This window comes from Lepidochelys kempii, chromosome 8 (assembly GCF_965140265.1).
Source record: "Lepidochelys kempii isolate rLepKem1 chromosome 8, rLepKem1.hap2, whole genome shotgun sequence".
NCBI classification, from domain to species: Eukaryota; Metazoa; Chordata; order Testudines; family Cheloniidae; genus Lepidochelys; species Lepidochelys kempii.
In genome coordinates, this window is record NC_133263.1 from 49,230,853 (window position 1) to 49,244,436 (window position 13,584).

The window sequence follows — 13,584 nt, forward strand, 5'->3', positions numbered from 1 at the left end:
GAGGGACTAAACAGAGGCTAATGAAGAAGGCAGGAAGGTGAAGGCTAGAATATCAATCTCCAGATCCTTGACCTAAATGAGAGTCTTTCTGAGGAAGTGAGCTGTAGCTCACGAAAGCTTATGCTCTAATAAATTGGTTAGTCTCTAAGGTGCCACAAGTACTCCTTTTCTTTTTGCGAATACAGACTAACACGGCTGTTACTCTGAAACCAGTCTTTCCATTGACTTAATTGGATTTTGGATTGGGCCCTACACACTAATGCATCAGCTCTAGTGATGAATACCAATGGCTGGGAAGCACTGCTACACTTTAATTAGAAAAAAAGTATTTTCAGGAAAAGATAGTAGCATTTTAAAGACAAAATAAATTGAACACACAAAGCTAAGTATGGCTATTGCATTAGAAAGGTAAACTGAGGTGCACTACAAAATAACAACAAGGAATTTAAGGCATGTGTTACTGTATTTTCATTGCAAATTAACTATTATTTAATCATATCCTTCGCTATTGGTATGCACTACAAAATAACTAATAGAGAATAAATGATATTAAAATGTGATATGTATTTCATATTAATGTTAATGAATGGTGTTTGAATTACAAAATAACCAATCCACAGTCAACTGCATTAATAGATGCTATGCAATACAAATTAGATGATTATGAATAAATTTAATTTATAATTGATTATATGAATTGCAATTTAATTTAATAGCAATTGACAGTATTCTTTGGCACCATTATCAGTGAATGATTACTGTCATTAACTATTGATTACATGCATTAAAACACCAAAAGGAAAATCTCAGAAGTTTTATAGATGATAAAATAAATATTCTGCTATATTTCTGTAGTCTTTGCAACGGTAGGGAAAATATCTGTTTCTTCTTAGTGAAGCCAATATGAAGGTTGCAATTATATTAAAATGTAAAGATCAAACAAGATTATTAAATAAATAATCCTACAAAAGGCTGTAGCAAGCACCTCAATAAACCAAATCATTAAAAGGGAACTCAATGTACTCTAAGTGCCAGATCCTGGATGCTGTGCAAATCAGGGATATGCAAACAGGACATGAAATTTAACTTTGTACTCTCCTGATATTGCCACATGTCTGTGTCTAACCACAGGCCAGGTTGGAACAGCCTGAAGACTGCTCTAACTTATGCCAACTGAAAATAGCCACCATAGGTCAAAAAGACAGCTGGTAATCAGCATCGTTTGAGAGAGGTATCAGTCATACTTCCTTTCCTCTGGCCATGACCTTTTCCCTATGAACGGCCAGCTTTAGTGCCAATTTATGATGCCAGTGCAGTGCAAAGCAGCCCTTCCTCACTATAGAACCTGGGTCTATGACTGTATATTCAAAACTTGCTGTCCTTTTCTTACAGTATATGAATAATCATTCATCTGAATGGAATGTTTGGATGTGTCAATTTTTTCTAGTCACACTAAATAAGTTTAAACAACATCAGGATCTTGAAAAAAATCACATTTCCATGTGTAAATGCTGTATCTATTATTGTTACAGTAACTCCTAAGGTCTTGTCTGCACTAGCTTTTTCCCTTAAAATTTCCACCCCCAGAACATACTGGCAATCTCTTGTATGTTTATTAGGGTTGTCTAGACCTGTTGAACTATCCAAAAGCATAGAATTTTGGCCATAGGATCGCCATAGTTGCTAATCCCCTGTCCAAGATCCCCATCAGTATACCCAGGTTCCTTGCATGGAAAATCAGTGTAGAACTAGCTTCTGTGGAGAGAAACTAGTGTAGAACATTGCATAAATAAGATATCCCTGCACCATCTTTTCTAAATCCTACCTAATTATATAAATCATGTGCCACCTCTACAAATTTGCTGCCTTATGTTAATTGGAAAAATCTGCCCCATCCAGCCCACAGTCATTCACACAATAAATAGTCATTATTAAGCATTCTGGAGTGATGCTTCTTATAGGGTGATCAGATGTCCTGATTTTAAAGGGACAGTGCTGATTTTTGGGTCTTTTTCTTATATAGACTCTTATTACCCCTCACCTCTTATCTGGTCACCTTAGCTTCTTAACACATTGCTGTTCTAGGCAACCACCCTTGATCTGTCTTTGAGGCAGAAGCAGCCCTGACAAGCTCTATAATATGTATATTTAATTTTAATTACAATTTATTTTTATAGCTTGTTTCAGCATAAAAGGAGAATAAGAGTGAAAGAAATAGAGAAAGGAAACCAACAGAACACTCTCCAGTTACATAAATGGATATATAACTGTTGATGGGTCAATAATCAGAAACAAATTGGTATCATCTGCTGGAATTATAGGGCAATATAATCCCCCCCTATGTTGAGCCATTATGTACTTGATCCAGCAGGCCCAGAGGCAGTTGAAGGTCAAGCACAAAAGTAGAAAGGCACTAATTTACTTGGGGCATGGGAGAATGGGATAATCAGTAGCAATTGACTTTTTTGGAAAGAAGTGAAGGTTTTATGCCTCTCCATATTTGACATTCTCCAATGTCCCTGCCATGGATCCCTGTCCCCCACAGCAAGTAATAATGGGAAACTATATAGGATTAGGATACATACATTAATGACTTTCTCACTTGTCAGAAATGTTACAGGTGGAGCTGCACAAGCTTTGGCAGCTATGGGAACAGGTGGCTGCCAGGGCTAGAAAGGAAGGTTATGAGACTTACAGACACCTGCACCATAATTGCATGAAAGCAAGTGTTCTCATTATTTTCACAGCAGCTGTAGCAGGAAGCACTTTAATTTGCAAGAGCTGGAAGTACTGTGATTGACACCCACCCTGAGGACTTGCATCGGGAGTTTGCAAATCAGCTGACAGCAATGCTTAATTTGTAATGAGAGGTGCCAGGGCTAAAACACTTTTTTTCATTCATAACTGATGCAGCAACTCCAGAGATGCTAGGGCTATAAACTGCCAAGTCTAGAAGTGCCAGAGCTCAGCCGTGGCACATATTAAATATCGGGTGACAGACAGAAAACCACACCAGACTTGTTTCAAAGAGCCTCATGACTTGCACGCCAATCTCACTTAATGGGGTGTTTTTTTCGGAGGAGAGGGGCTGACTCTGGATTTTCTGACCTCTGTGGTTGGTAGTTACTCCTGCCACGCAGCAACGCGTGTCAGCAAGCAGCCACAAACGGCAACGTTTTCAATTTCCTGAAGCTAGGCACCGACATAATTAGCCACACTAAGGCAGCTAGCTAGCCACCCCCAGGCGCCTGGGGGCAAGGGGCTGAGCTGGCAGAGCCGCTCCTCAGGAGACGTGCGGCTACCCCCCTTGCAAAGCTCAGCTCAGACCAGTTATTTTAGGTGCCTAACCGCCACCCTGGAAAATCCGGGGCTTCAGCGGCTCTCCCTGATGAGCAACCCACAGCGCCCCCTTCGTACGCGCGAGCAGTCCGCGCAGCAGGGCACGCGGCTGCCCTGAACCGCCAATGACTGACGGGGCACGCGCGGCAGGCCCCTCAGTCAGAAGGCCGTAGATCGCCGCGCGCGCACCAACGAGCAGGAGGCAACAATAGCCGCTGGGGGCGCCCTCACACCGCCTTTTCCAAAGACCGCCCTCGACGGCCGCTTGGCCTGCGTCTCTTGGACCCGCGCGCGCGCTCCGCTGTTGGAATGTTCGCCGTCCTCTCGAACCTCAGCGCGGCTGCGCGACTCCCGGCCCTCCCCCCGCTCCTCCCCTCCTGCTCGCTCCCTCCCCCCCACTTCTCGGAGCGCCGGTGTTGGAGTGAAGCCGGAACGGGCCGGGCTGGAGCACGCAGAGTTCTGCGTCTGGTGAGCGAGGGGAAGGGGAACAACGTCTCGAGGTCCCGCTCCTGCGCTGTGCCTGGGCTGCCCCCTGTGTGCGGACGGGAGGAGGCGGTACCTCGCCCCTCTTCACCGGGCGGGGCGGGGGGGCGCGAGCGGTTCTCTTTTGGGTCCGCTGGTGCCCGGAAAGGGGAGGGAGCTGCTTTCTTTCAGGTCCGCGAGTGTTTAGTCTCGCTTTGCCCTGCCCTGGGTGGGCGGCCTGAGCCTGTGACAGGTCCTCGTGACCTCGGGTGGCTTCTCCTGCCAGGGGGCGGCACTAGCTGTGACCTGCCGACATTGCTGCTGCCTCGGTGTTTGCCCCCCCCCCCCCCCCGGTCCTCTCAGAGTCGCCGGCTGCGCCTCCCCTGCCCCGAAAGGAGGAGGAGGAGGAGGAGACGCGAGGTGTGTGTGTGTGTTTTGGTGCGGGAGTTGCTGTGTCGTCCTGCTCCGTGTCCAGGTATTTCGTGTGTGTGTGTGTGTGCTTCCCTGCACTCCAGCGGTCCTTGGGTTAGTGCAGCTTTGCGGGGGTGTGTGTGTATGTGTTATGAAGCTGGCGTGTAATGGTAAAGTTGCTCGCCTCTTGAGCTGGGAAGGGGGGATTCGGTGGAAGAGTTCCTCTCTTCTCCTCATAGGAAAAGCGAAGTCACTTCCCAAGTCTAAAACTAGCAAAGCAGCAGTCTGCATCTGTCTGTGTGTCTGAGGAGCACAAACACTTAATTGATACACACAGCAAAACCCTTCATGCACATGGAGACACTTTAAAAACTCCTTAAAACGTAATCCCAAACGAGGGAGTCGCTCTCTGAAGGAGTGAGACTTTGCACGTCTGCTCTACTGTGTGTTTCTAAAGTGTGGCAATTACTTTAATCTCACTGTCAAGGGTTCAGGGCTGGGCTGTTCGCATTTGATTTTGTTGTATGTTAATTACATCTCATAATTTTTCTTAGCAAGGGATTTTGAATGTTTTTCTGTTTTGAGCTATAAAGTACCAGCCGCTTTAAAAAAATAAAACCAACAACGAGAAAAAAAAACTTCTGTTTAAAAGAAGCCTGTGTAGAAACATTTCTCATGTTTTCATTTTCAAGCTTTAGCCAGCTTCATGTTGATATTGATAACATGATGCCAAATCCCACTTTGGTAAAGAGCAGCTGCACCCCCTACCTCTTTCACAAACTTCCTGCCTGTTAGGATAGAAAGCAACAAATTCTGTTCTCCGCAAACCCATGTTACCACACTGAAGTGTTCACTTGACTTAAGGAAACTCCCAAGTTCTGTATGTCAACGTGCTTGCATGTTTTGGGGACTTAAAATTCACTTTATCCTGTATGTAAAGCCATCAACAAAGTGTAACAAAGCGGCCGTGTACAAATGGATTTTCAAAAAGAAAATGAGTACTTGTGGCACCTTAGAGACTAACCAATTTATTTGAGCATAAGCATCCGATGAAGTGAGCTGTAGCTCACAAAAGCTTATGCTCAAATAAATTGGTTAGTCTCTAAGGTGCCACAAGTACTCCTTTTCTTTTTGCGAATACAGACTAACATGGCTGTTACTCTGAAACCGGATTTTCAAAATATAACTTTTTGCCTTTTTAAAGACATCTGCACATATTGAAGTTTTGGAATTGGTGATTTTAAGGTTAATGCCCCAATTCTGCAGGCTTCCCGTGTACATGTACTCACCGTGATACATTGTGAGTAGTCTTCAAAAGTTAAGCACATGTATAAATCTCTGCAGGACTGGGGCCAACATTGTTTGTGCAGCACATTTGGATTGTATGGTACATCTGACATAATTAAACATCAAATGATACTGGTATGAGGTAAATGTGCAGTTTGAACTTGATTGGGCCTGGAATACTGACTGACTTGTTAGCACAGAACGGTCTGAATAGTGTTTCTAAAAGGTGAAGCTAAATCTGAAGAACTGATGGAAGTATTTAACTGTAATTTTCATAGAGATATGGTGGAATACTGAGCCTCATTTTGTTTAGAGGGCTGAATTCAACTTTAAATTTTGGTTCATGTGCTAAGGTGTGGGCCACATACAACCCATGTCTGCACTGAAGCCTCCAATGATGTCAATAAGAGGCTTGCATAAAGATCAAGGGTACAGTATGTTTTTCATTTTGTTACCAAACTTTTACTTACCATCACTATTAGTTCCTTATTTTTGCTTTCAGCCTTACAGGGTGGGAAAATTTACTTGCATTTATGGTCACCTGTAGTTCTGCCCCTTGTTCCTCTCCTTCCCTATAGTATTTTTGCTTCAAGTTTCCTGTCTTTATGAATCAGTCTATGAAATATAAAGTGTTATCATTAGGCTTTATATTGTTAAGGGTATGTCTACACTACGGAATTAGGTCGAATTTATAGAAGTAGTTTTTTTTAGAAATCAGTTTTATATATTCGAGTGTGTGTGTCCCCACAGAAAATGCTCTAAGCGCATTAACTCGGCGGAGTGCTTCCACAGTACCGAGGCGAGTGTTGCACTGTAGGTAGCTATCCCACAGTTCCCGCAGTCTCCGCTGCCCATTGGAATTCTGGGTTGAGAACCCAATGCCTGATGGGGCTAAAACATTGTCGCCGGTGGTTCTGGATACGTATCGTCAGGCCCCCGTTCCCTCCCCCCCTCCGTGAAAGCAAGGGCAGACAATTGTTTCGTGCCTTTTTTCCTGAGTTACCCATGCAGACGCCATACCACGGCAAGCATGGAGCCTGCTCAGGTAACCGTCACCGTATGTCTCCCGGGTGCTGGCAGACGCGGTACTGCATTGCTACACAGTAGCAGCAACCCATTGCTTTTTGGCAGCAGACGGTGCAATACGACTGGTAGCCATCATCGTCATGTCCAAGGTGCTCCTGGCCACATCGGCTGGGAGCGCCTGGGCAGACATGGGCGCAGGGACTAAACTTGGAGTGACTTGACCAGGTCATTCTCTTTAGTCCTGCAGTCAGTCCTATTGAACTGTCTTATGGTGAGCAGGCAGACGATATGGATTGCTAGCAGTCGTATTGCACCATCTTCTGCCGAGCAGCCATGAGATGTGGATGGCATGCAGTCCTTCTGCACCGTCTGCTACCAGCCAAAGATGTAAAAGATAGATGGAGTGGATCAAAACAAAAAATAGACCAGATTTGTTTTGTACTCATTTGCTTTCCCCCCCCTCCCCTGTCTAGGGGACTCATTCCTCTAGGTCACACTGCAGTCACTCACAGAGAAGGTGCAGCGAGGTAAATCTAGCCATGTATCAATCAGAGGCCAGACTAACCTCCTTGTTCCAATAAGAACAATAACTTAGGTGCACCATTTCTTATTGGAACCCTCTGTGAAGTCCTGCCTGAAATATTCCTTGATGTAAAGCCACCTCCTTTGTTGATTTTAGCTCCCTGAAACCAACCCTGTAAGCTGTGTCCTCAGTTGCCCCTTCCTGCGTCAGAGCAATGGCAAACAATCTGGCATCTGAGAGTGCTGTCCAGAGCAGTCACAATGGAGCACTCTGATGGGGCTAAAACATTGTCGCGGGTGGTTCTGGGTACATATCGTCAGGCCCCCGTTCCCTCCCTCCCTCTGTGAAAACAAGGGCAGACAATCGTTTCGCACCTTTTTTCCTGAGTTACCTGTGCAGACGCCATACCACGGCAAGCATGGAGCCCACTCAGGTAACCGTCACCCTATGTCTCCTGGGTGCTGGCAGGCGTGGTACTGCATTGCTACACAGCAGCATCAACCCCTTGCCTTCTGGCAGCAGACGGTACAGTACGACTGGTAGCCGTCATCGTCATGTCCAAGGTGCTCCTAACCACGTCGGCCAGGAGCGCCTGGGCAGACATGGGCGCAGGGACTAAATTTGGAGTGACTTGACCAGGTCATTCTCTTTAGTCCTGCAGTCAGTCCTATTGAACCGTCTTATGGTGAGCAGGCAGGCGATATGGATTGCTAGCAGTCCTATTGCATCATCTTCTGCCGGGCAGCCATGAGATGTGGATGGCATGCAGTCCTTCTGCACCGTCTGCTGCCAGCCAAAGATGTAAAAGATAGATGGAGTGGATCAAAACAAGAAATAGACCAGATTTGTTTTGTACTCATTTGCTTCCCCCCCTCCCCTGTCTAGGGGACTCATTCCTCTAGGCCACACTGCAGTCACTCACAGAGAAGGTGCAGCGAGGTAAATCCAGCCATGTGTCAGTCAGAGGCCAGGCTAATCTCCTTGTTCTAATAAGAACAATAACTTAGGTGCACCATTTCTTATTGGAACCCTCCGTGAAGTCCTGCCTGAAATACTCTTTGATGCAAAGACACCCCCTTTGTTGATTTTTAGCTCCCTGAAGCCAACCCTGTAATCCCTGTCATCAGTCGCCCCTCCCTCCATCAGAGCAATGGCAGACAATCGTTCCGCACCTTTTTTCTGTGCGGACGCCATACCAAAGCAAGCATGGAGGCCACTCAGCTCACTTTGGCAATTAGGCATTAAACACCACACGCATTATCTAGCAGTATATGCAGCACCAGAACCTGGCAGAGCGATACCAGGCGAGGAGGCGACGTCAGCGCAGTTACGTGAGTGATCAGGACATGGACACAGATTTCTCTGAAAGCATGGGCCCTGCCAGTGCATGCATCATGGTGCTAATGGGGCAGGTTCATGCTGTGGAATGCCGATTCTGGGCTCAGGAAACAAGCACAGACTGGTGGGACCGCATAGTGTTGCAGGTCTGGGACGATTCCCAGTGGCTGCGAAACTTTCGCATGTGTAAGGGCACTTTCATGGAACTTTGTGACTTGCTTTCCCCTGCCCTGAAGCGCATGAATACCAAGATGAGAGCAGCCCTCACAGTTGAGAAGCGAGTGGCGATAGCCCTGTGGAAGCTTGCAACGCCAGACAGCTACCTGTCAGTTGGGAATCAATTTGGAGTGGGCAAACTACTGTGGGGGCTGCTGTGATGCAAGTAGCCCACGCAATCAAAGATCTGCTGATATCAAGGGTAGTGACTCTGGGAAATGTGCAGGTCATAGTGGATGGCTTTGCTGCAATGGGATTCCCTAACTGTAGTGGGGCCATATACGGAACCCATATCCCTATCTTGGCACCGGAGCCAAGCTGGAGGAGTCCAATGGATCCTAGCAGAACAACACTGTATTTAGCACATTGCACAGTCTACTGAGAATGGAGTCTCCCCAAGTAATCAAAACTTGGTTTGTTGGTGAAGTATAGAAGAATGCCACGACTTCCTCTCCCCCCGTCCTTCTGCCCCCCCCCCCCCAAGTATGATGCTGCGCATCAACATAATAAGGACAAGGGCAGACAAGTTGAGGGCGTAGAGGACCTTGAAGGCTAGGGCAAGAATTTTACATTTTATATCGTGCAGAAGAACAAGTGAAGGGATTCAAAGAGGGGAATGAAGTGGTCACAGCAATAGGCCAGGGAACCCAAGAGAAACTTTAAATGTAAAGGGAATTTCCAACCTAATTGCCTTTCTGGATTTGGCAAAAGATGTCACTCCCCTACCTTAAATATCTTTGCATATGGCAGGAATTGTTTGTCTCCCAGTTTGATTCCCCCAAGCCCCCACCACCTCCTGTCAGTGGAAAAACACTAGTATTATCATAAAGTCCAATACCAGGTGACTTGGTCACATGTCCCTGTAGCCTCATATAACTCAGAGTCTCTCTCATATAACTCAGAGACTGTTTGCAGCGTAAGGCTTCCTGGTGGGAGGTTAGCATTTCAGAGACCTATAGTTTTCCCTAATGTCCCTTCCCAACTGGCCATCTAGATTGATTGCGTTCTGTCCAGTGGGCATTCCTCAGGTGTAAACACATTTGTAATAGATGCATACACAATATTCCTGACTTCAGATACAAAAATGACACATGCATATAAATAGGATAATCATATTCAATAGGTTACATTATAACCCTTTCCAGTGATATCTCACATTCCCTACCTTGCATAAAATGCATCATAGTTATGCCATAATCATATCATATAACAATATTTCTATGAAGAATATGAGGGCATAGTGCCACAGCGGTAATTTGCAAGAAAACACTTTTAATACTTAAATTCATGGTGGATTTGATTTAAATCAAATTGATTTAAATCACTAGTCAGGAAGACTCAATTTAATCATGGATTTCTACATAAAAGTGCATTTTTCTTGTTTGTTGTAACCTTAATACATATTCTTCACAACTCAAAGATAGATATAGGTTTCATTGTTATAAGGTACATACTACATATTTTAAAGTGATATATTCTGAAAATTTTTCAGATTCGTTTTACAGCTATATCAGAAAATGATTGGTTATTTCATATACCAAAGGTAATTGAAGCAGATATTTATGAAGTCATTGGGAGGTGAACTATCTCCAATTCAACAGGTTAATCATTAATATTTGGAGGATTTTCTTGCCATGCTGTATTAGGAGGAGAACATCACCAGACAGATTTTTAAATTGTTTTATTGAACTAAAACAACAAAGTTATGTATTCTGGATTTGTTTCTTCAACAGCAAACATACAATATTTTAACAAAGGTGTAACAAAACAAGCATATGAATTTTTGCATTTAATTAAACATTCAAGTTCTTTAAAATCAGGTTTGTTTTTGTTAACTATTTTAGTTAAAAACAATTTTAAATGAAATATTTAAAAAAGCCCACAAATTAAATTGACTATGTCAGCCAGGTCAACATGAGAAACTTAAAGTATTGTCTTCTGCAGCTAACTCATTCGTCTTCACCTTCATTTTCCTGTTTGTTCATAATCTGGAAAAGAAAAACAACCTTTCTTGCTTTTTCAAGTCCCAAACGATTTCTCAGTTTGGAATGAATTAGTCCAAAGGAAGAATATATTCTTTCTACACTGGCAGAAGAAGCTACTGCTGTTAAAAGTGAGATTATCACTTCAACAGTCTCTGAATCCAAGAGCTTAAGTGACTTCCACCAGTTCACTGGTGTGACTTTCTTTAAAACATCATCAGCAAACACATATTGCTTGAATGGTTCACCCTTAGCTCTGAAGTTTATTATAGTTGGCATTATAGAGGGATGATTGCTGGATGTCCATGTCATAGTCAGTTCCTCTTCTTCAGCAGTTAAGGTTTGACCGTGGTACCGAGTATTGAGAACATTTGCAAGAAAATGAGCTAGAGATAGTGCTTGTCCCATTCATTTTTTTAATGCTTGTAATTTAACTCTATTATTGCATATTTCTCTTTTGGAGATCTCACTCGGTTTCTTCCAAATTTCAACAGCGTCAGCAATAAAACAGCTATTTCCCAGCATTTTGTTCAAGGCTACAGAAATAGGTTTCAGGGTACTCAGCATGCGTTCAACATTTGTCTTAATGTCAACAATGTCTCCAATGTTGAGAACTTTGGCTGTGACAGTGCCATCTATTTGTTCACAATTTTGTTCCCAAAGTGTCATCAGATTAGGCCAGTTCTTGATATAGAGGTCAAAACAGTCCACTACTGAGTTCCATCGCACTTTTTGTGGGAGAGTTAGCTTGGTTCCTCTCACTTTTTTCAGAGCAGCTGCTGCAAAGTGGTTGTTACGGAAGTATTTTGCAATTTCAACAACATTAGCCTTTATTTCTGGAACATAGGAGGTGCATCAAATGAGCACTGCAACCGTATGTTATTAGCTTGGGACTCTCTCTTCTAAATAATTTCTTCTAATCTTGGATACATTTGCAGCATTGTCTGTAACCAAGCTGCGTACTAGACATTTGAAATTTTCTTCAGATTCTTAAAGCTTTTACTGCTACTTCTTGTTAGTATTCTGCTGTGTGTGTGTTTCCTGATGTATCAATTGTTTCTGTAAGGAAGACATTCCCTCCTGCTGTTGTCACACAAGCACATGCAACAGGATCATTGTGGACACTGCTCCACCCATCAAGACTCAGGTTAACAATTTCACCCTCTAGACCTTTTGCACACTGCTCAGTTTCTTTTTCATACACTTTATCCAGCCACTTGCCTGCGACATCTGCTCTGTTGGGTGGACTGTATCCTGGTCTTAATGACTGAACCATGTTAATGAAGTGTGGGTTCTCAATCATACGGAAAGGAGAGTTTGTTGCATAAACAAACTGGGCAGTTTTTCCATCAATCATCTCTTTTTGTAATCTGCTGGTTCTTATCACATACTTCTCTATGGTTGTTTCTGGATGATGGAGATTTTTCTTTTCTTTTTTGCTACAGGTGATGTACTGTGGCTATGTGATATACATGATGTGACTGAAATACTATCATTGGCAGATAATTCTGAAACTATAGAAAATGATGGTGATCTTGAAGGTGGATAGTCTTCAGAATCCTGTATGTTGAGGATGGATTCTCCTAAACAAATAAGTCAATGCAGTTATTTCATTATTACCACCATACTGCTCATTTAGTATTACTCATTGTATTGACTGACAGTACTACTGTTAAAGATGAAATTGTAAAAGGAAGATCTACCAATTTCAGCTATTTATTTTTGATCACAACTCCATCTAAAATGATAGTACCATAGAGTAACAACTATATTTTTTTGCTCAAACATGAGAATTCAAGAATAGTCCAAAAGGAAGACAGGCAGTCCTTAAGAAAGAAGTATGAAATAAAAAAGTTTACCAACCTGAAGATTCTGCATGTTCAGACATGTTCCTTTCATCATCTTCAACGCAACTTCCTCCTGAGAGGGAACACTTCTCATGATGTTTCATTCGGGCAACCAGGCCTTGCATTTCTTTGTTGCACTGTTTTGCTTTTTGCATGCATGCCTGTCTTACCCACAGGTAGAGGAACTTCATTAAAATATTCCCGAACTGGGTCTCTTTCATGGCCTGCTGCTATGATAGGTTTCCCCTTCTATTTAGAGAGTGGTATGGTAGATCTCAAATCAATGAAGGCTACCCTCAGAAAGACCTCAAGACTTCTGGAATATGTTGCTCAAACAGTTTCACTTTTGTTTCTACAGCCTGTCGCTCCCTTCTCACATTTATCTCCAGACTTCTTCTCATTGTCCAGATCTAATCTTCCCCAGATCACTTATTTATTTTAAAACATTTTTGCTGTTATCTCTGGAGTCACAAATCCTCAGTTTGAGAACTGCAAAACTAAGGATCTCTGATGGTATCTTCTGGACTGAGCACTGAGTCCCATTGGGTAGATAGAAGTATTAACCTAAATAAGCTATAAAGAAGCCCCTGGAACCTCATAAAATTTGTTCCCTAATCCATGAACTATTGGAACTCATTTACAAAACTTTTCTTACACATTACATGAATATATTGTCTCACACTATAGAATTTATAATCCCTATTCCATGATGGGATACATTTGGAGCTATAATGTAGTCTTTAGATAGGTGTTTTCCTCAAAAAACATTTTATCCAAAAAATCCAATTTAAATAAAAGAAGTCCAATTTTTTTTTAAATCATTGGTTTGTATTCACCCTGGCATTGTATAGCTTTACAAAATTCTCCTCCTTCAGTGGAAGTTGATTTTCTGATATGGGGTAAAATATTCTTAATCCTTTCATTACCGCAGGGTGGGCAAATAACTTTGGTCCTGGAGCTGGGAAACACTAATTTTAATAGTAATTCTATCTTGAATTGTAAAATTTATTTTGAGATACCTTCCATACGAAGGTGAGACACAACCAAAAATATCAAGGAATAAATGGGCTTGAAGACTTAGGATATGACCTAGTTCTACTAAAACAAAGTCATAAATTTTTCTGAAAAATTCCATTTGGCTTATTTCTTAGTG

The 13,584-nt window shown here is 42.9% G+C and overlaps 1 protein-coding gene across 5 annotated transcripts in view; it reads left to right on the forward strand.

Annotated features, from left to right (window-relative positions):
• Window positions 1-3,669: 3,669 nt before the first annotated feature.
• Window positions 3,670-13,584, forward strand: part of RABGAP1L (RAB GTPase activating protein 1 like) — a 530,232-nt gene continuing 520,317 nt past the window's right edge. Inside the window, exon 1 of one of the 5 annotated variants that reach the window (XM_073356445.1) lies at window positions 3,670-3,807. The gene's annotated coding sequence lies outside the window, so the exon portion shown is untranslated. Of the gene's footprint in view, window positions 3,808-4,021; window positions 4,277-13,584 lie in introns of those variants that run through there. The other 4 variants (XM_073356440.1, XM_073356444.1, XM_073356441.1 and 1 more) reach the window with 4 other exon arrangements.